The sequence below is a fragment of the Callospermophilus lateralis genome, chromosome 6 (genome assembly GCF_048772815.1).
Source record: "Callospermophilus lateralis isolate mCalLat2 chromosome 6, mCalLat2.hap1, whole genome shotgun sequence".
NCBI lineage: Eukaryota > Metazoa > Chordata > Mammalia > Rodentia > Sciuridae > Callospermophilus > Callospermophilus lateralis.
The window spans coordinates 150,834,874-150,854,739 of NC_135310.1; positions in this window are offsets into that span (position 1 = coordinate 150,834,874).

Genomic DNA, 19,866 nt, shown 5'->3' on the forward strand with positions numbered 1-19,866 from the left:
TTTCAATCTCCCAGAGCAGAAAACTGATTTGAAAGAATAAGGAAAACAAATTCTTGGGCAAGAGAGTTTAGAACTCATTCAGAATTTAGCAAATGTGAACATTAGGATGTAAGAAGGGACATTGGATAATTTCATCTAATCCTAGAAACAAACTTTCCACACCCCCCAATATCACAGCTACGTGCATGCTGTGGACACACAAAAAATGTGATTTCTAATTTCCAGGAGGTGTTAATCAGAGCCCCATAGAAAATATGTAACCTGACCATGGGAAAAAAAGAGATTCTTTCTTTAAACAAGGCAGCCTTTTGGATTAGCACAGGACGTATGCTCCTATTTCTATTCCTAGTCTTGATTTCCTTCCTGAAGCATAAGTAGAGCAGGATTCCCCAAGGGGCAAGGCAGAACATGGAGGTATCTGAAATGGAGGGAGAAAATGTCTTTGAAACTGACTCCTAGACTCCATCCGCCTTTGGAACCACCTCAGACACAGAATCTTAACTATCCCCTCCTCAGAGCATAACCCACCAGTTGCCTCTGTGTGTGTGTGTGTGTGTGTGTGTGTGTGTGTGTGTGTGTGTGTTCCTGGAGATTGAAGCCAGAGCCTTGCACATGCTAGGTGAGCACTCTGTCTTGGAGCTACACCCCCAGCCCCTCTATAATAAGCCATTTTTGTGGTACACATTCTCTCTCCTCTCTTTTCAATTCATCCAACAGAATGGCGACTCTCTTGGGAGTGCTGGCCCCTGCTTGCAAAAACTCCACCAGCTTTTGCCTGCATCAGTAACTCTCAGCGCCAGGCCCTTGTTGCTTGTATAAATCCGTAACAGAGGTATCATGGCTCCTCTGGATCCAGTAAGAGGGAAACTAACTTCCTGGACACAAATGTTCCCACTCATACAAGTAAGAGCAGGAATTTAAATTCTGTGTCAAGGCACCTGTCCGTGTACTTCTCACCTTGAAAGTAATCTCCTGAGAATGTTTCTAGAAAGAAGGTTCTGTTCAGCCCGTGGGAGAATCAGGAGCTAAGTATTTGTTCTGCGATGACCTGGGTTGGCCAGATCTGTACATGTGTTCTACTCAAACACAACTGGTCAGGGGTAGAAGAGAAGAAAACTCCATCTACTGAGATAAGGTGTGGGTGCCACAGGGTACTCACCTGAATCTCTATATAGCACCTTTAAGAAAGCGCCTTATTTGGCCTAAGTATGGCTTTCTACCCGAACCAATGAGATAGTAGTCAACACCCCGGTTAGAAGACTCCAGTGCATTTCAGAGAAGATAGAGTATAGTGACGGAGATGAAGAACAGCCTTGCAGTCAGACCCCGGGTACTGATGAGCCCCACGGCTAATGTGATATATGCATACACTGCACATGTCCCCAGTCAGCTCTGGGGACTCGTTTCTCCGTCTTCCCAGGTGTTCCCAACCCTCTGTTGTGTACCCTAGAACCACATCTTCTCTTCCAACACAAGGACAACCCCCCAGAGAAGAGTTCCGTGGCCTTTGTCAGTCTAGCTCTTCTTTCTAACAAAAGAGTCATCGTCATTGCGGAGTCTTCTCTCCTTCCACGGGCACCGTATCCAGCGTTCACTGTTCTGAACAGCTGACTCTGTGAGGTGTTCGCCAGTGTTCACAGACGACGGGTAACAGCTTCTTCAAACCACTGGTGAGAGGTGAGCCGGGTCTGGGCTTGTGTGTGAGGAGGCTCTGCGGCCAGGCGCAGAGGGAACCTTGTGGAGCCATTAGGCCATCTGTGCTCGGGAGACTTATTTAATAAAACCTTTGTCAGGCATGACAGTGGGGGAGGGGGCTTGGAAGACCTAGCCAAGGTCCTCAGCCTCACTTTGGTTAGTCACTTTTGTTTAGTCTTTAGGATCAACTCTGGTGTCACAAAGCTGCCATAGCCTGTCAGTCAAGAATGATTTTTACTTTTAAAAAGGGTTGAGGAAAAAAAATCAAAACAGTCCTCTTTCTTGATGCATAAAAGTTACATTTCACTGTCTATGAGTAAACTTGTATCAAGAACGCCGTCCTACCTTATCATCCACTCTGCTATTAAGCTATCTTGACAGAATGAGTAATAAGAACAGAGACCACCTGGTCTACAGAGACCAAAAGGGGGAGGAAAAGGAGGAGGAGGAGGAGGTGAAGGAGAGGTTGGGAGGGGGAGGGGGAGAAGAAGAAAGAAAACAAATGCAAAAAAGAAAGATGAGAAAAAAAAAAGACCACTATTTGATCCTTTACAGAAAAAATTTGCTGACAACTTTCAAGTTTATTCTTAAGTTCAGCCTTGTCCATCAGGTAGACTCAAGTTCTCACTAAAAGGCATGCGTGATTTAAAAAGAATTTTGTTACAAAATAGAAGAGACACTTACTTTTTATTAAAATAGAAAAAAAAAGGTATAACATATATTTTTCCAAGACAAAATTCTATACAATAGAAACTGATACGGGACCCAGTGGTGTGAGAGACCTAACAAGCCTACTCATGGAGGAAACGCTAATCCACGCTAAGGCGAGGTTCTGTTTTCCACCTTCAGAATTGTCAAGAACACAGAAGTCTAATGGGAAGCTCTGAGTGGGACAGTGTGGGCAGTAGCTACATGGACAGCCACTTGAGACAGCGGGGTGGAGACTCCTAATGGAACGGAAGGGTGTTTCTTAGAAAGCCTGGCCATTCCCACCCCATCCCAGGTTTATTGTCTGTTATAAAGAAATTCTAGCACAAGAGGAAATGTTCATAGAACATAGACATGAACGAAATGTCCCTTCTGTTCAGCCCGGCAGGTTGTGCTTCTAGCCCCTTCATGGCTGGGTGGAGCCCTGTGGCTGGTTTGGCCCCTGAGTTGTGACCATCATAGCTGGAGCACAGAGAAGGCAGCTGCGAGACCCTCCATTATAACCCACGGGTCACAGAAGAAATGACAACGGGAAACAGAAACCACTTCAAACTGAATCATAAAACTGCATATCAAAGCTTACCATTGTGCTACAAATACTTATCATTATACTACCAAATACTACATATCTGAGCCTTACCCATGCTTAGAAGGGAACTTATTGCCTCAATAGCATCTATTAGGAAAGAAGAAAAGCTGAAAAATCAATGCACTTTAAGTCTGAATTTGGAATCCCCAGAAGCAGACCTTGAACCAGAGATTCAAGGGCAAGCCGTTTATTGGGAGTGAGTTAATTAGCTCAGACTGCAGTAACCAAGTCCCACAGACTGGGTGGAATAAACAAAAGAAATTATGTTCTCACAGTTCTGGAGGCTGGAATCTGAGATCAAAGTGTTGGCAGAGCTGCTTTCTCCTGGATCCTCCCTCCCTGGCTTGCAGGTAGCATCTGCGCCCTGTGTCCTTACATGATCTTAGCTGTGTGTGTGTCTTCATCTCTTCTTAAAAGGACAGCAATCAGATTGTATTAGGGCACGCCCACAGGTCCTTATTTTAACTTGACCACCTCTTTAAAAACCCTGTCTCCAAATACAGTTGTACTGTCTCCAAATTCTGATGTACGAGAGCCAGGACTTCAACATACACTTTTTCTGAGCATTCATAGATGGAATTTGGGGTGGTCAAAATTCTGCGCATAAAGGAAGACAAAAAGATCAGGAGAAACAGGTGGGAAGTGAGACAGGCAGGGGAAGACAGCCAGGAAGGGATGTGATATACAGGCAGTTGTCAGGGCAGGTGGCTGTAGCTCAGTTACCATTGATTACTAGCAAAACTCTACAAAACTATGTAAGACGAATTGTCTTAGCCAGAGGGCAAGAAGACACGGTCCTTTGGCCCTTCAGTTAGGGACTTACACTAAGGCTCTTAATTCCAGGGCACTTCTATCCCCTGTGCATATGGACTAAATGAGTTTGGGCAGCCCTCTGCAAAGATGCAGGTGCAGGACCTGGGAAGTCTGGTTGATGCATATGGGATTATTATGGGGCACGTGGATGAGATCCGTTAAGCAGCCCTCTCCAGAAGTTACACAAAGACTGGCAAAAACAAATCCAAAGGGAAGGTAGCAATTAAAGCAAATTCAAATGTACGAACAGACAATTTCCACAAAACCATAGGCTGATTCATGAAATACTAAGAAAATTAAAAAAAAAAATAGTTCTTAAGACTAGTCAGTTAGAGATGAGGTATCAATAAGCAATGTAAAGAATGTAAAAACCAGACATCATCATGGATCCTGTAGACATGAGATCATTAAGAGAAGAAGAAGGAGAAAACAAAGGAAGGGTGAGTGCGATTCTATTCCTGAGTATATAATCAAAAGAATGGAAAATAGGTCCTCAGCCAAATGCACACACATGCTCATATTAGCACTATTCACAAAAGTCAAAAGGTGGAAAGAACCCAAATGTCCATCAACAGGGAATAGACTGACAAGTTATGGTATATCCATACAACAGAATATTGTTTGGCCATAGCAGAAATGAATTACTGATTCATATCAAAACTTGGATGACCCTTAGGAACCCTTATACTAGGTGAAAAAAAGCCAGCCACAAAAGGTCACACATATGACATAATTCTATTTGTATGCAACATCCAGAATAGGTAAATCCATGCAGAAAGAAAGTAGATCATTGTTTATAAGGGCCCGTGGGAGCAGGGTGTGGGGCGTGATTACTTAATGGGAACAGGGCTTCCTTTGGAGGAAATGAAACTATTTTGGAAATGGAGATGTGATTACACAGCATTATGAAAGTACTGAATTGTTTATTGAGGTTAAATTCACAAAGTTAAATTCACAAACTTAAAGTGTTTTAGTTCGTGTGATGAATTTAACCTCAATAAAAAATAGAGAGAGAGACAAAAAGAGTAGAGATACCCGGCAGTTACTCAGCACCACCATGGGCCCGTCTATGATGACCTATCAAATGGATAATTTTTAATATTTTATTGATCACTTTAAATATTTGCAAGGGTCTTACCAGTCTGGAATTGCTAGTATTCATTTTTTTGGAGGAGAAAGGAGTTCATGGAGAAGAAGGTGGTGTTTCTCTGCTTTTCTTTCACTTTGATTTGCAGAATTGATCCGAAGAGTCCTGACTTTGACAAAAAGAACCCAAGGAAACATGGGTGAGTTTTGGGGGGTGTCGCAGTTCATACAAGCAGGCCAGGGAAGGGTTAGGTGCTCTGCCATTCCAAATATAGCCTGTGCTTGGCCACTAAGGAAGATGAATCTGCTGCTAGCAACAAGTACTAAGAATGTGTGTGATTTGGCATGTCTCAAGTTGTGAAGTAGATGCTATGCAGGCAAAAAAAAAAAAAAAATTGATGATTGTCGCGACCCCTTGCCCGCAAGGAAGACGCAACTCAGGAATCTTCTTTCAGCAGTTTATTCAGGCCTTGATTTAAGTATCTTATAGTGACTCACTTTCTTTCTTCTTCCTCCCTCTGAGGGCCCAAGCACAGCCTAATAAAGCCTCCCACGTACCAATCTTAAGCTGCCGCGTGGGTCTTTCTTATAGGGTGGCAAGAGATAGCGTGCCAACTCTCCACAAAGGAATTTGATTTATCACAGGCCACAGTGGAAGCCGGCGCCATCTTCTAATGGCGGCCACAATTTACAACAATGGCTTACTACAGTTCCCCCTTCTAATTTATAAAACAATGCAGGCGAAAGTAGAGGTCCTATCCTACTGTGCAGAAGTGGCTGCAATGTATGGTTCAGTCCTAAGGAGGGCCCTTCCCCAGACCTGACCCCATATCAGCCGACGCCTTTTTTCGTAGGGCGGGGGTGTGGACGTCAAACCCGCATGCAATAGGACATGCTTTCCTTGAGGTCCGTTGAAGGATCACTCAAGTGCAGTGCTTTGCCTCGCATCCTGCATCGTGATGAAGGTGGACGAAGGGGGACAGCTGAGGCTGTTCTGTGGCTGTACACAACGACAAACGAGTTGACAGCACCCTGAAGGAAAGGCACGGACTTTAAGGCGATAGAGAAGTATTAGTGTGGAAACCCACCTGCGTGCAATGGCAGCAAGACCGGCAGAGTGCAAGGGCTTTCCAACACTAAGAGAATAACGAGGAAAGACATGTCGATCCCAGTGCAATGTTATAACAACTTGGGGTGCAACGACCATGTCAAAGATTTACTGTTTAAGCTGCGCAAGCCAGACTTGAGGTGAATTGCCACTTTCTAAAGCTGCAAGAGCTTGGATGATCATAGCCTTATCATGAGCATTGCGGGCCTTGAGGCGACAGAGAAACCACAAACAGAGAAACATACCAAAGCAACACATTGCACCAAAAATGCCTACCCCCACCCACTCTTTAAAAAAGGAAAAAGCAGAAGATATCCAATCGGTGAATTGACCCAAAGTCACGGGATCAACACGGGTGTTATTCAAGACAGCTATCTGGGTTAGTTGAGACTGGATCATGTCTTTCGCTTCCATGGACCAATTTCCAGCCAAATATTCGCCAATGATGCGGGAAGCATTCCTGGAATCATTAAATCTGACAGAGGTTATGCATAAATGTGCACGTTGGTCAACACAACCCAAAAGTACTAAGTCAGCCAATTCTTCTACCTGAGCTTGGAGTAAATCTATTCTTTGGTTGGCAGCTAAAATCCCTGACAAAATATGTTGATTAATTGTATTTTGGGATTCAAGTATGGTGGAAGTTTGTTGGACAACTTGATTAATAGTGGCAGCAGTTTGTACTTGATTGGCCATAGCCATTCCGGCCGTAACCGCTGCAGCAGCAGATATCGCCACGGCTGTCACTATAGCCGCTGTGATTCCAAAATCTCTGCGGACTCTAAGTAGCTCAACAATAGGGAATTTATCAGGATCCGCAGTGACCGGGATTGGGACGAAAGTTGGAATTTTCATAACCACTGCTATAGTCCAGGAACCATTCCAACACTCAGATAAGAGACAGGTAGTATGAGAACAATCCAGCATCTCCGATGAGGTGGCCTCAGCCAAAAGGAATAAGAAAGGGGATTGGACACAGACCATTGCAGAAGGCAATGCAGCATTATACAACAGAGAGTTGAATGAAACAGATGTAAGTCTATTGCCTTGTTCACTTTCCCTAACAGTACCAGAAATATTAGCCAGCCAACTTTTGGCTCCTAGCAACTGAGCCAATGCAGAAATATCGGCTGAAGCCCCCTTTTTATTAGAAATCAGCCACTGAAACCAGGACCAACCTACTCCTGTAGAGGAGCTGGCACTATTGTTAAAGTTATAAACATACCTCTTAAGAGAGGGGGAAAGGGAGAAACCTTTAGCAACTTGATGTTTCTCCCAAGAATGATCCTGACAAGGCGTAAATGTTGGGGGGAAACCAAGATTAGGGGAACAGTAAGGAGAGGCCTTAAAATGAGTGGCCTTATAAATACTACTAGAAGAAGGAGGCACTGGGATTAGTACCTCGGAGATAATAGCCAAGGTAGTTATGTTAAGAGTAGAGCTGCTGTTTGCGGGGGTCTCTGAGCCTGATTGCTTCTCCGAAGCTACCTTGCTCAATACAGCACTGATAATGCTTCCTGAGACCTGATTGGACCGCAATGGTTCCTCCCAGTTAGTCAAATTTTTGGTCTTAAGGCTAATGCAATTAGCGTTTTTAAGGCTGAAACAAAAAACTCCTGTAAGATTAACTTGAGATTGATTAAAAATTCTCTCCATGTCCCCTCTAGGAGAGGCACAGGGAGCAGACATCTCACATGAGGTAGAAAAAAGAGTGGGGAGGACATTAGAATTACCATGAACCGGCATCGGCATTGGCCATGCCCGTGCCACTGCCCACCACTGCATTGGTGTCGCCTGTGCCATCGGCACCAGCACCAGAGCCAGAACACTTAGCAGAATGAAGATCCTCATCACAGGATTGTTGTGGTATCTCTTGTTGCTGGTCAGCTGATGTCGAGACTCTTCTTGTCAAGCGTTCAGGGACCCACAACGGTTCCGTACGATCCTGGGGAAAAACACATACAGATCCTCGTGCCCATGTCAGCACGGGGTCAGGGCCGTTCCATTGGCCCGTGAGAACATCCTTCCACTTAACATAGCCAATCACAGAGGGCTGAGGGGACACATGTCTATCGGCCGCAGAGCGACCATGAATATCCAAATTCAAAAAATTAATGGTAAAGAGAGCTAAGGACAGGCGTTCTTTAGGAGTGTGTTCAGCTCCTATTCCCCCTTTTTGTTTTTGTAAAGTTTCCTTTAAGGTGCGATGAGCACGCTCAACAATGCCTTGTCCTTGAGGATTATAAGGCAAACCATGAGTAAGTTGCACTCCCATAGTAGAACAAAAAGCTGTAAATTGTCTGCCAGTATAAGCAGGTCCATTATCAGTCTTAAGGGATGCAGGTGCACCCCATGCTGCCCATGCCTCTAAACAGTGAGTAATGACATTACGTGCCTTTTCTCCCGATAAAGCAGAAGCATGGATAATTCCAGAGCACGTATCAACGGAAACATGCACATACTTAAGGTTACCAAAGTCAGGTATATGTGTCACATCCATTTGCCAAACAATCAATGGCTTTAATCCCCGTGGGTTTACTCCATAATTAGGGGGATGAAGAAATGTGACACAATGGGGACATTGCAATACTATCTGCCGAGCATCCGCTCTTGAGATGGAAAAACGCCTGCGCAGCGTTAATGCATTAACATGGAAGTTTTGGTGAAACAACTTAGCCCTCTCTAAGGAGGAAGCCAAGCATATCAATTGACTTCTAGTGGCTAAGTCCGCACAGGCATTACCTTGGGATAACGGACCAGGAAGAGAGGTGTGAGCCCTGATGTGCATAGGATAAAAAGAAGCAGTGCGGTTAGAGATAAGCTGTTGAAGCTGAGTAAAGTAAACAGACACATTGTGGGCATCACTAATAGTTCCCACGGCCTCCAGGACTTTTAGTGCTTGTACCACATAACTGGAGTCCGAAATAAGATTAAAAGGAAAAGAACACTGTTTAAAAACTTCAATAACAATTTGTAGTTCTACCCATTGTGGATTTCCAGGAGCAAATTGATGCTGGATAGGGGGAGAGTCATTAATTACGTAGGCTCCCATTCCAGACTTGGAACCATCAGTAAAAATGTTAACAGCCCCTGGAATTGGACTGGATGAAGTTACCTTAGGGAAAATGATGGGATGTTCTTTAACAAAATGGAGTAATGGATGAGAAGGGTAGTGATTATCAATACTCCCTTGAAACGAGCAACACAGAATAGCCCAGTTGTCTAGAGTAGCACATAAAACATTAAGTTGAGCTTTAGTGTAGGGTATGATAAGAGAAGGAGGTGATTGGCCGAAAAATTGAATGCTTTGTTGAATCCCTTTAAGTGCCAATGCTGCAACAGCATCAGGATAATATTCTAAGGATTTTCCTGGGGATACATGTGGGTGGATCCATAGTAAAGGCCCATCTTGCCACAGTACTCCAGTAGGCTGCCGCATAGTGGCAAGCACACATAACTGGAAAGGTTTATCACTCTGGAGCCTGCATAGAGTGGCATGCTGTATAGCTTGTTCTACTTTTATAAGGGCCGCTCTAGCCTCAGTAGTGAGGCTACGAGGGGAAGCAAGATCTGGATCACCCTTAAGAGTAGCATACAAAGGCTGGAGCACAATATTAGGAATATGTAAATATCCTCTTATCCAATTAATATCTCCCAGCAATTTTTGAAAATCATTTAAAGTTCGGAGATCTTGAGTCCTGATGGTAATTTTTTGTGGTTTTAATTTGTCATACCCAATTGTCGCTCCCAAAAACCTGATAGAATCCCCCGTTTGAACCTTTTCAGGTGCGATGTGCAGTCCATGTTGAGCCAACAGCATCACGAGTTCTTTATAAGCCTCATAAACTGTCTGTTCTAATTTTGCGGCCAATAACACATCATCCATATAGTGAATGATCTTGGTGGAAGAATACTTATGTCTGAGAGGTGCGAGTGCCTTTCCCACATACATCTGGCACATCGTGGGACTGTTAGCCATCCCCTGTGGCAACACCACCCACTCAAACCTTTGATCTGGTTCCTCATGATTACACGAGGGAAGGGTGAAAGCAAAACGTTGGGAATCTTTAGGATGCAAAGGAATGGAAAAGAAACAGTCTTTAATGTCAATAACAATTATATGCCAGCCTTGAGGAACAGAGGAGAGCAGAGGCAGCCCTCTTTGAATGGGCCCCATAAGCTGCATCTGAGCATTAACTGCTCGTAGATCATGCAGTAGGCGCCACTTCCCTGATTTTTTCTTAATGACAAATATGGGAGTATTCCATGGAGAAGTAGAAGGTTGGATATGACCCAAATCAAGTTGTTCTTTGACTAGATCATGGGCTGCTGCCAGTTTAGCCGAGGGAAGAGGCCACTGAGGCACCCAAACAGGCTCCTCGGTGAGCCATGTTATGGGTATTTGAGCCCCAGTGGCCCCTAGGAAAAACCCAGACCAAACCTGTTAAGCTTTTGATGACCTTGCACAGGATGCTTACGTCCCTGTAGGTGCCTTCCTAGTCCTAGACCTGGCTTATACCCCATATTTTGCATGATATGTTGAGACACTGGGGAATAGTCATTACTAAGAGTGAACCCCATGTCTTTCATCAGATCACGGCCCCATAAAGAAATAGGTAAATCAAGTACATAAGGCTGAAAGGTAACATCGTGTCCTTCCGAGTCCTTCCAAGATAGATGTCTACAGCTGATTTGAGGGGCTTGGGCATATCCAAGTCCTCTTAAGGATTGATCAGAAGCCTGCACTGGCCATCCCCTAGACCAGTCCTTAAGGGCTATGATACTATGATCTGCTCCTGTGTCCAGCAGTCCCACAATAGATTTACCCTCTATGCTTAATTCCAAAGTGGGGCGATTGCTCATATCCAGTGACAAATAGGCACAATTTCCTCCGGTGGTACCAATCTGATTTCCTGTCCGTGACCTTGAGTCAGCAGGGAAGTGATTATGCAAACTAGGCAAAATTAGCAATTGAGCAATCCGATCCCCTGGGGAGATAGACACAATGCCCCTTGGAGCTTCCACCATAACCTTTACTGCCCCTACAGTATCAGGGTTTACAACTCCGGGGAAAACATGAAGACCTTGTAGGATAGAGGATGCACGTCCAATTAACAAACCTACAGTGCCAGGGGGTAAAGGCCCTTTGAACTCAGTTTCCACCAATTGGACTCCCATCTTGGGTGTTAATACGAGTCTGGAGGTGGAACAGAGGTCCAATCCTGCGGCACCTGTAGTGGCTCTCCGCATCTCGTGGGATGGCGCAGAGAAGGCCATGTCTCGGGTTCGGGTGTGACATTCTCCATTGCCCCATATATTTGTGGGCCCTGGGGTCGGGGGCCCCTTTGGCCGTTTTTTGGCCCAGCTGAAATAGGCTGTCCATGGATGTCCCTCACTGATCTACACTCCCTTGCCCAATGCTTCCCCTTTTTGCATTTTGGACACAGCCCCGGTTGACGAGGGCTATTAGAAGGGCCACCGCGAGGAGGTCCAGTAAAATTGCCTTTTTTGGGACAGTCACGTTTGAAATGGCCGGATTGACCACAATGGAAGCATGTTCCGGCACCAGGACCGCCCCCTTTTGCAATCCGAAGGACAGCAGCTGCAAGACCTGCATTAGTTAAAGGTCCTCCAAGCTCTCTACACACTTTCATCCAAGATTCTATGCCCTTGTTTTTATAAGGAGCGATTGCTGCTTTACATTCTTTGGTGCATTGCTCAAAAACAAGTTGTTTAATCAAGGGCATTGCCCTATCAGGGTCACCAAAGATTTTTCCTGCGGCATCCACCATCCTAGCAACAAAATCCGAGAAAGGTTCTGTGGAGCCTTGCATGATTTTTGTTAAATTGCCAGACACTTCTCCTCTATTTGGGAGTGATTTCCATGCACGGATACAAATGTTATTGATCTGTTCATATACCTCAGGGGGGTATCCTGTTTGTTGATTAGCATATCTGCCTTGTCCCAAAAGCATTTCCTTGTCCCAATGGGGGTGTCCTGCTGCATAGTTTTGGGCAGCCTGCTCTACAGCACCCTCTAGCACAAAGGCTCTCCAGTCCAAATATTTGCCTGGAGAAACACAAGCCCGAACAAGGCTAGCCCAATCAGAGGGAGTCATACAGTATCTAGACAGACTCTCCACCTGAGTTAATGTGAAGGCGGCATCCACCCCATAAGTACGCACAGACTCTGCCAGGGTCTTCACAATTTTGAAATCTAAGGGCTCATGGAATCTTCCCCTATTGTCATCCTGGAAAACTGGATAAGCAAGACCCATCTCAGCATTAACAGCCCTCCATGTTTGGGCATGGAAAGCTCTCCTCGAAACACCCTCACCGTACGGCGGCGGGTCTGGAGGATCATTTTTCTTGAGCTCCTGTTTATTTTTATTCCCTTCTCCCATAGTTAAATTCCCTAGCTGCCGAGACAGTCTCCCGAGCTCCTCCTGTTCTTCCTCCTCCTCTTCTGACCCACTTTTGCATGGGAGTGTGCGCAGTGTACTAAGATCTGGATACAAGCGTTTCCTCCCCCGTTTCTCGCTCTGCACATTCCCCTCCTCCTGAAATATTTCACTCCGTGCCAGAGACAATCTCCTCCTCCCCTGTTTCTCGCTCCGCACACTGCCATCCTCCTGAAATACGTCACTGCCTGCCGGAGATAATTGTTTCCTCCCCTGTTTCTCGCTCCGCACACTCCCACCCTCCTGAAATACCTCACTGCCTGCCATTTCTGATCTTTCTTCATGTAACTGCTGTAAAACTTCTTGTCCTTTAGTAAGTGCTTCCTGACATCTGCTATCTGTGAGGCAACTACGAATCATCTTCCAAAGGGGTATCACCCCACCCTCTAATATGCCCTGCTCAGAAGCAAAGTCAAGGTCTGTGCCTAACTTATCCCAGCTAGGCAGAGTAAGACTGCCAGAAAATGCAAACCACGGTGCGATAACATCTGTCTTCTGTAAAAATCTCTGTAAAGTACTACGTTTCACTTTTAGGCCCTTGGAACGTAACAGGTTATCTAGGGCCAGGAGAAGTGGACTTGAAGATACGGCACCCATGACACAACAAAAGACACACAACAAACAAGAGTGAAAGTAAGAGCAAAAGTACACAATGCAGCTGCAATAAGATTTAATGCTCTCTCTGGCTTTACAGAGGAGCTGCCGCCTTGACAGCGGGTCCTAAATTACCTAGGACTAATCCCCGCTTTAACCGGGGTCCCAATTAACCTGGGACTAATCTCTGCTTTAATAGCAGGTCCCAATTAACCTGGGACTAATCTCTGCTTTAATAGCAGGTCCCAATTAACCTGGGACTAATCTCTGCTTTAATAGCAGGTCCTACTTACCTAGGACTAACCGGTGCACCACCCCTGACTGCTGAAAGTTCTGGTTCCCGGGTCTCTCGGCACCACTTGTCGCGACCCCTTGCCCGCAAGGAAGACGCAACTCAGGAATCTTCTTTCAGCAGTTTATTCAGGCCTTGATTTAAGTATCTTATAGTGACTCACTTTCTTTCTTCTTCCTCCCTCTGAGGGCCCAAGCACAGCCTAATAAAGCCTCCCACGTACCAATCTTAAGCTGCCGCGTGGGTCTTTCTTATAGGGTGGCAAGAGATAGCGTGCCAACTCTCCACAAAGGAATTTGATTTATCACAGGCCACAGTGGAAGCCGGCGCCATCTTCTAATGGCGGCCACAATTTACAACAATGGCTTACTACAGATGATGTTATGGGGAGGGGCTGTGTAGGGTGTTAATTGCCATCTGCAGCGCCTGGGGGGTGGGTGGAGAGAAGTGAAGCATCTCTTCCTTTTTCTAATAGATTTTCAGGATGGGAAGAATCACACTGCAAGTCCCAAGCATTTGGGAACTGTTGTCCCCCAAGTCTGAAAGTATATATATCTAAGCTGGAAAAGCTGAGCCCTCTCTGCAAACTCACTTTGCAGATTCCTGGATATCAGAAGGCAAAGCCAGAAGATTTCAACGGGCACTCGCCCCTTACAGTCCTTATATAAGGCAGCAGATTTAAAAAGAACAAATGCAAAGTAGCTTCAGGGGAGCAAGCCGGCAGGTTGTGGGACCTCAACTGCTACCTAAGGTTGCTTCTGTGATTTCTGGGAAGGTAGGCCAAGACAGCAGGGCTGGGAGCACAGGGGAGTTCTAAGCCGGAATCCCAACCCTACAGGAATGTGAGCTAACTGGTTCTTTGGTGTGGCTTAGAACTTTGAGCAGGCTCTGAGAATCAAGTGTGTTATTCTCTACAACTCCACCTGGAAAAGTAGGTTCGTCTTAAATCTTTATTTTAATTTTACCAAGGAGAAAATGTCAGTATGAATCTTAAGTTAAATGGGCAAATTAGCATAGAATCATAGGTCTAAAATTTGAAAAGACATTTGGACTAAGTCCTACAAGAAACCTAACTATTGAAAAGAGATGGAAAGGGGAAGAAAGGTTAATGTAAAATCAAAAATAGAAAGCCTTAGATAGACTCTCACTTTATTTCTTAAAACTATGAAGTTTTACCCTTATTCAGCCATCAGGTTGATCAGAACTCTCTATTGATTTAAACTCTGAGGGGATTTCTGCAATTTGCCTGAATTAAGTCAGGCCTGGATTTGTTTCTTTCTCTGTTTCTTTCTTTCTTTCTTTCTTTTGTAACTGTATTTTTTCTTTTCTGTGATAAAATACACATAAACTAAAAAACATTTTAACCATCTTTAAGTGCTCTATGCAGTAGCATTAGGTACATTCACCTTCATTGCTAGTGAACGGTCCTCTAGGCAGAGAATGTTAAGGATGAGTCTTCTGAAGTGGTTTGGGGGATTCTGAAGTTGGCTCCCTAATCTGATTAGATTTAAATAAGCTTAATGGCTTTATTTTCAGTAGTAAAGAGAGCACTGATATTCCACAGTGTGATTGGGCAATAGAGATGTGTAAAATATCATATACTGATAATAAACCACTTAACGGAAACTATGTAACTGTGAAAATGATACTTTTGGATACTTTTGAGCATTTCTCTCTCTCTCTCTCTCTCTTTTTTTTTTTTTTTTTTTTGCAAACTGATGAATATAAAGGGATTGACTCAAATGTCACTGGACCAGGGGGAGAAGGAAAACAGCACAAGGGTTCAGATTCCCAGGAAGTGTCCCCGAAAGCTTCTATGTGTCTCCTCGGGTGACACTTAATCTCCAGGACTGAGGTTTCTGGAAATCAAACAGAATCTCATCCAGAAGCTGGCTGAATCACCACGCAAGTCGAACTCACACCATTGCAGTGTTTGCTGTTAAGGCAAGAGTATCAATTGGTAAAGATGAGGACGGGTGGGGAGACCTTGATAAACCTGGCAACACGGAGCTTCTGAATACTGATGTCTTCTTAGCTGGTGGGAGAACCCACCCTACCCACTGGGAAAGTGGGCAGCGACTTTCCCACTCCTGGTGTTAACAGCTGCTTCACGCCCGGACCTCCTTCTGACAGGATTGACCCTGCACTGCCTGCGGAAATTGTAGTGGCTTCCTCGGAGGCGGATACAATGCCAGACAATGATGGATCTCCCCAAGACCCATCCTTCCACTTCCCTTTGTTTCTGGATCTATAACTTGACTTGAGTCCCTGCGGTCCTCTCAGAAGTGTCATAAAATGTGACCCGGGAAATGGGGCTTATAGAGGTCAGGTGAGCAATGGTGTTTTAGTCCAGGTCTGTCTCACGTTGGCTCAGTGGGTCTCTGAGCCCATCCTGTGGTTCCGGGATGCATAAATAGAATATTCAGCAGCTGGTAGAATCTCCACATTGATTCCCTAATCTGTGGAGTGAGGACTAATATGGCAGGAAAGAAAGCCATCAGAACTTCCCCTCCCTAAGAAAATGTTAAACTGAAAGCAATACCGTATCTCTGAAAGGATGGTGATCGGTGCCACCAGCAGCTAAAAAAACGCAGGAGTGTGATTTCTCCCTCATCAGCCCCATCCAGCTTGCCTACTTGGCCTATGCAGAAGAAAACTAGGTCTTGGAGAAGGAGCGTGGATGAGCAGCAGCTTAAGCAGGTGATGATTTAAACTGCAGCCAATACATCAGGTGTGTTTTCGTGGCTTGAGCAAACTAACGTATCTTCTGGTACCTGGTATGTAACTACTGATGTGGCAAATGCCTTTTTGTCTCTGTAGGTGTCAATAAAGAACCAGAAGTGGTTTGCTTTCTGCTTTCAAATCCAGCAATAGCGCTCACCATCTTACCTTGGGGGAATATCAGTTCTTCAGCAAGTTAGTTCACAGGGATCTCAATGGCCCTTCCCTCCCAAAGATAGCAATTTAGTTCATTACATTGACAACATTATTCTGATTGGCCCCAGTGAGAGAGAAATAATAACAACTTTAGGCTTATTGATAAGATATTTGTATGGTACATGGGAAATAAATCACTTATAAAAAAAATCCAGTGAATTTTTATCAGTCCCTCAGTGAAGTTTCTAGGGATTCAGTGCTGTGGGGCAGGATGCTGCAACCTTTCCAAGGTGAAAGATCAGCGACTGTTGCATCTGCCCCTTTCCACAACCAAGAAAGAGGAGCAATACCTTGTGGACGTCTTTGGATTTTGGAAGCCACATATTTCTCATGTGGAGTAACATACCTAAACACTGAGGTGTTTCAAAAAGCTTCTACTTTTGTGTGGGTCAAGAGAAGTCTCTGCAAGTGCTAGCTGCTATTCAAGCTTTGCTGTCACTGGAGCGATCTGATTCAGCAGATTCAATTGTACTTGAGGTGACAGGGGCAGATGGGGAGACTGTTTTGTGCCTTTTGTAGGCTTCTACCGGTGAATATCAGAGGAGGCCTTTGGGGTTTTGGAGAATAGTCCTCCTATTATTTTTAGCTAATTACTCTCCTTTTGAGAAATAGCTCTTGGCCTGCTACTGGACCTCAGGTAAAACCAAGGGCTACCAATTTGCTGTAGATGGCAACCTGAGCTATTCCTCATGAGCTGAGTGTTCTCTGACTCACCAAGCCCTAAAGCTGGGTAGGCAGAGCAGCCTCCATCATCAAGTGGGAATGGGATATACGGTGGGACTTAGAAAGACCTGAGGACATGAATATGTTGCATGAAGAAGTGGCCAGGATGCTCAGGCTCATGGTCATTATCCCTACACACTGCCTTTTTTTTTTTTTTTTTTTACAAATCTGAACACGTGACTCAAGGGGAGTTCCTTATGATCAGCTGATGGAGGAAGAGAAGACTTGGGCCTGGCTTAGGCCTGACTCTCATGATAGGCAAGCACCAATGAGAAGTCACAGCTGCAGTGCTACAGTCCCTTTCTGGGACCTCCCTGAAAGACAGTGGAAAAGAGAATTCCTTCCAGGGACAGAACTTTACACAGTGCACCTGTTTGTTCAGTGTTCCTGGAGAGAGATGGCCAGTCCTGTGATTATATGCTGACTCGTGGGCTGTGGTCGATGGTTTGGCCAGAGGGTGAAGGACTTGGAAGGACCGTGGCTACAAAATTAGCAACAAGAAAACTTGGAGAAGAGACACATGGGTAGACCTCTCTATCTAAAAAAGGGTCAAATATTTGTGTCCATGTGAAAGCTCACCAAAGGGTGACCTCAGCAGAGGAAGATTTTATTAGTCAATAGACAGGATGACCCATTCTCTGGATGCCATATGTGTCATTGCCCAATGGGCTCATGAACAAAATGGTCCTGGTGACAGGGATGGGAGATTAGGTCTGGGTTCAGCAATACGAACTTCCATTCACCATGGCGATCTGGATACAGCCACTAAGGAGTGCCCAATCTTCCAGCGGCAGAGAACTACACTTAGACCCTGATATGGCAACATTCTCTGGGGTTATCAGCCAGCTGCAGGTGGAAGATGGATTACCCTGGACCGCTCCCACCATGGAAGTGTTCTGTCCTCGTTGGAATAGACACTTACTCTGAATATGAATTTACTTCCCCTTCACGGAATGCATCTGCCCAAACCACCATCCGTGGACTTACAGAATGCCTTATTGTCAGCATGGTATTGTGTATAATATTGCTTCTGGTCAAGGAACTCCACAGTAGATGAAGTGTAGTAATGAGCACCTGCTCATGAAGTCCCTGGTGTCACCTTGCTCCTCACCATCCTGAAGTAGCTGGTTTGATTGAATGGGGATTGCTCCTTGGCTTTTGAACCAAGATCAAGCATTGATAGAATGGTGAATGGCCTTTGGGAAACCTAGTTACAGCACCAGCGAGGTGGCAGCCCGCCGTGGGACTGGAGAAGATGGAACATGTTCCGAATCAGATCCAGTGTGTGTTATTTCTCTCGTGGTCAGTATTCACAGGTCCAGGAATCCAGGGGTGGAATATTATCCCCAGTGACCCACTAGACAAACTTGGCTTCTTGTTCCCATGAGTTTGCTGTGCAGACTCAAAGAGCTTAGTTCTAGAGGGAGGAATGTTTCTACCAGGAGGCGCAACAATGATTCCACTGAAGTGGAATTTACAACTGCCACCTTGGAGACCCCATGACTCTGACTCAGCAGGCAGAAGACTTACTGTCCTAGCTAGAGTAACCCATCCTAGCCACCAAGGGGGTAACTGGACTACTCTTCCATAACAGAGGTACAGAATACATCTGGAGTACAAGAGATTCCTCAGGGTAGCTCTTCGTATTACCATGCCCTGTGATTAAGGTCAATGGAAAACTATACCAACCCAAGCTAAGCAGGAGCACCAGGTGGTTCAGACCCCCCAGAAATAAAGGTGTGGGAGATTCCATCAGGGAAAAGAACCAAGGCTGGCTGAGGTTCTTACTGAAGGAAAAGGGGACACAGAATGGGTGGTAGGAGAAGAAGGGGGTTAGAAACACCATGTACTACCACACAACCAGTTACAGAAAGGAGGACTGTGATAGACGTCAGTATTTCCTCATTTTGTGGTGAATGTGGCTGTGTGTTTGTGTAATACTGTTTCTTTTATAAGGGCTCCAAAAACCAGTCCATAAATTTACTTTCAAAAATAGGAGTGAAACACACTCTTATACTATCACAATCTTCAAATACTTCTCTTGCCTTGAAGGCAACCCCTGGAATTCTTTTAGTAGGAGAAAAAAATATATACTTTTCCATAATTGAATATCAACATGATGATAGATGAGGAACAATATAGTAGAAAAATACCTGGGTAATAGTCCAGTCTACAAACAAATAAAATATATGCCTTTAAACCATGTACATTTTACACTATCAAATTAATTGAAGAAGATTTAACCCTTGAATTTCTGGTCAGGTTGTGTTAAAATTTGAAAGATTTATCAGCTTCTTTAATAAACATTGCTAAATACTATTAAAATCCAAACACCTTTGCTAGTGCTCACCTGCAATGCCCACTGGGGACACAGAATTCACCAAGCTGGGTTTGACATTCCCAGGAACTGTGTGGCTATGCAGTAAGAAGGTCTCAGAAATGATTTAGGACAGAGTTTGGGGTGGTGCTAGGTGTTTGGGGGGAGGGTTTAAGGGAGTGAGCCTTGCTCTGGGTTGGACGCTCTCAGGAAGTGAGAGCAATTATATGAATAAATCTGACACAGGAAAGATCCAGGCAAGGCTGACTACAAAACTGGCCCAGAAGCAGTAGTCACCCCTGTTATCCATAGAAGGGAGACTTTGGGTCATTTTTGTGGTTTAGACAATGGTGACGTGGTCTTGGACTTGTCCTGATTGATTTGGCTTAGCCTTCCCTCATCTGAGGAAGAATCGTTCATATTGAGCAGAAGAACACCAGGGGCCAGCTCTCAGTGCCAGGCCAGCTGCTGGATGCCAAGGGCCGTTTACTCCTTCTTGCATTTCCACCCAAGTGCCATGCGAGTCAGCCGACAGGCTGCCCT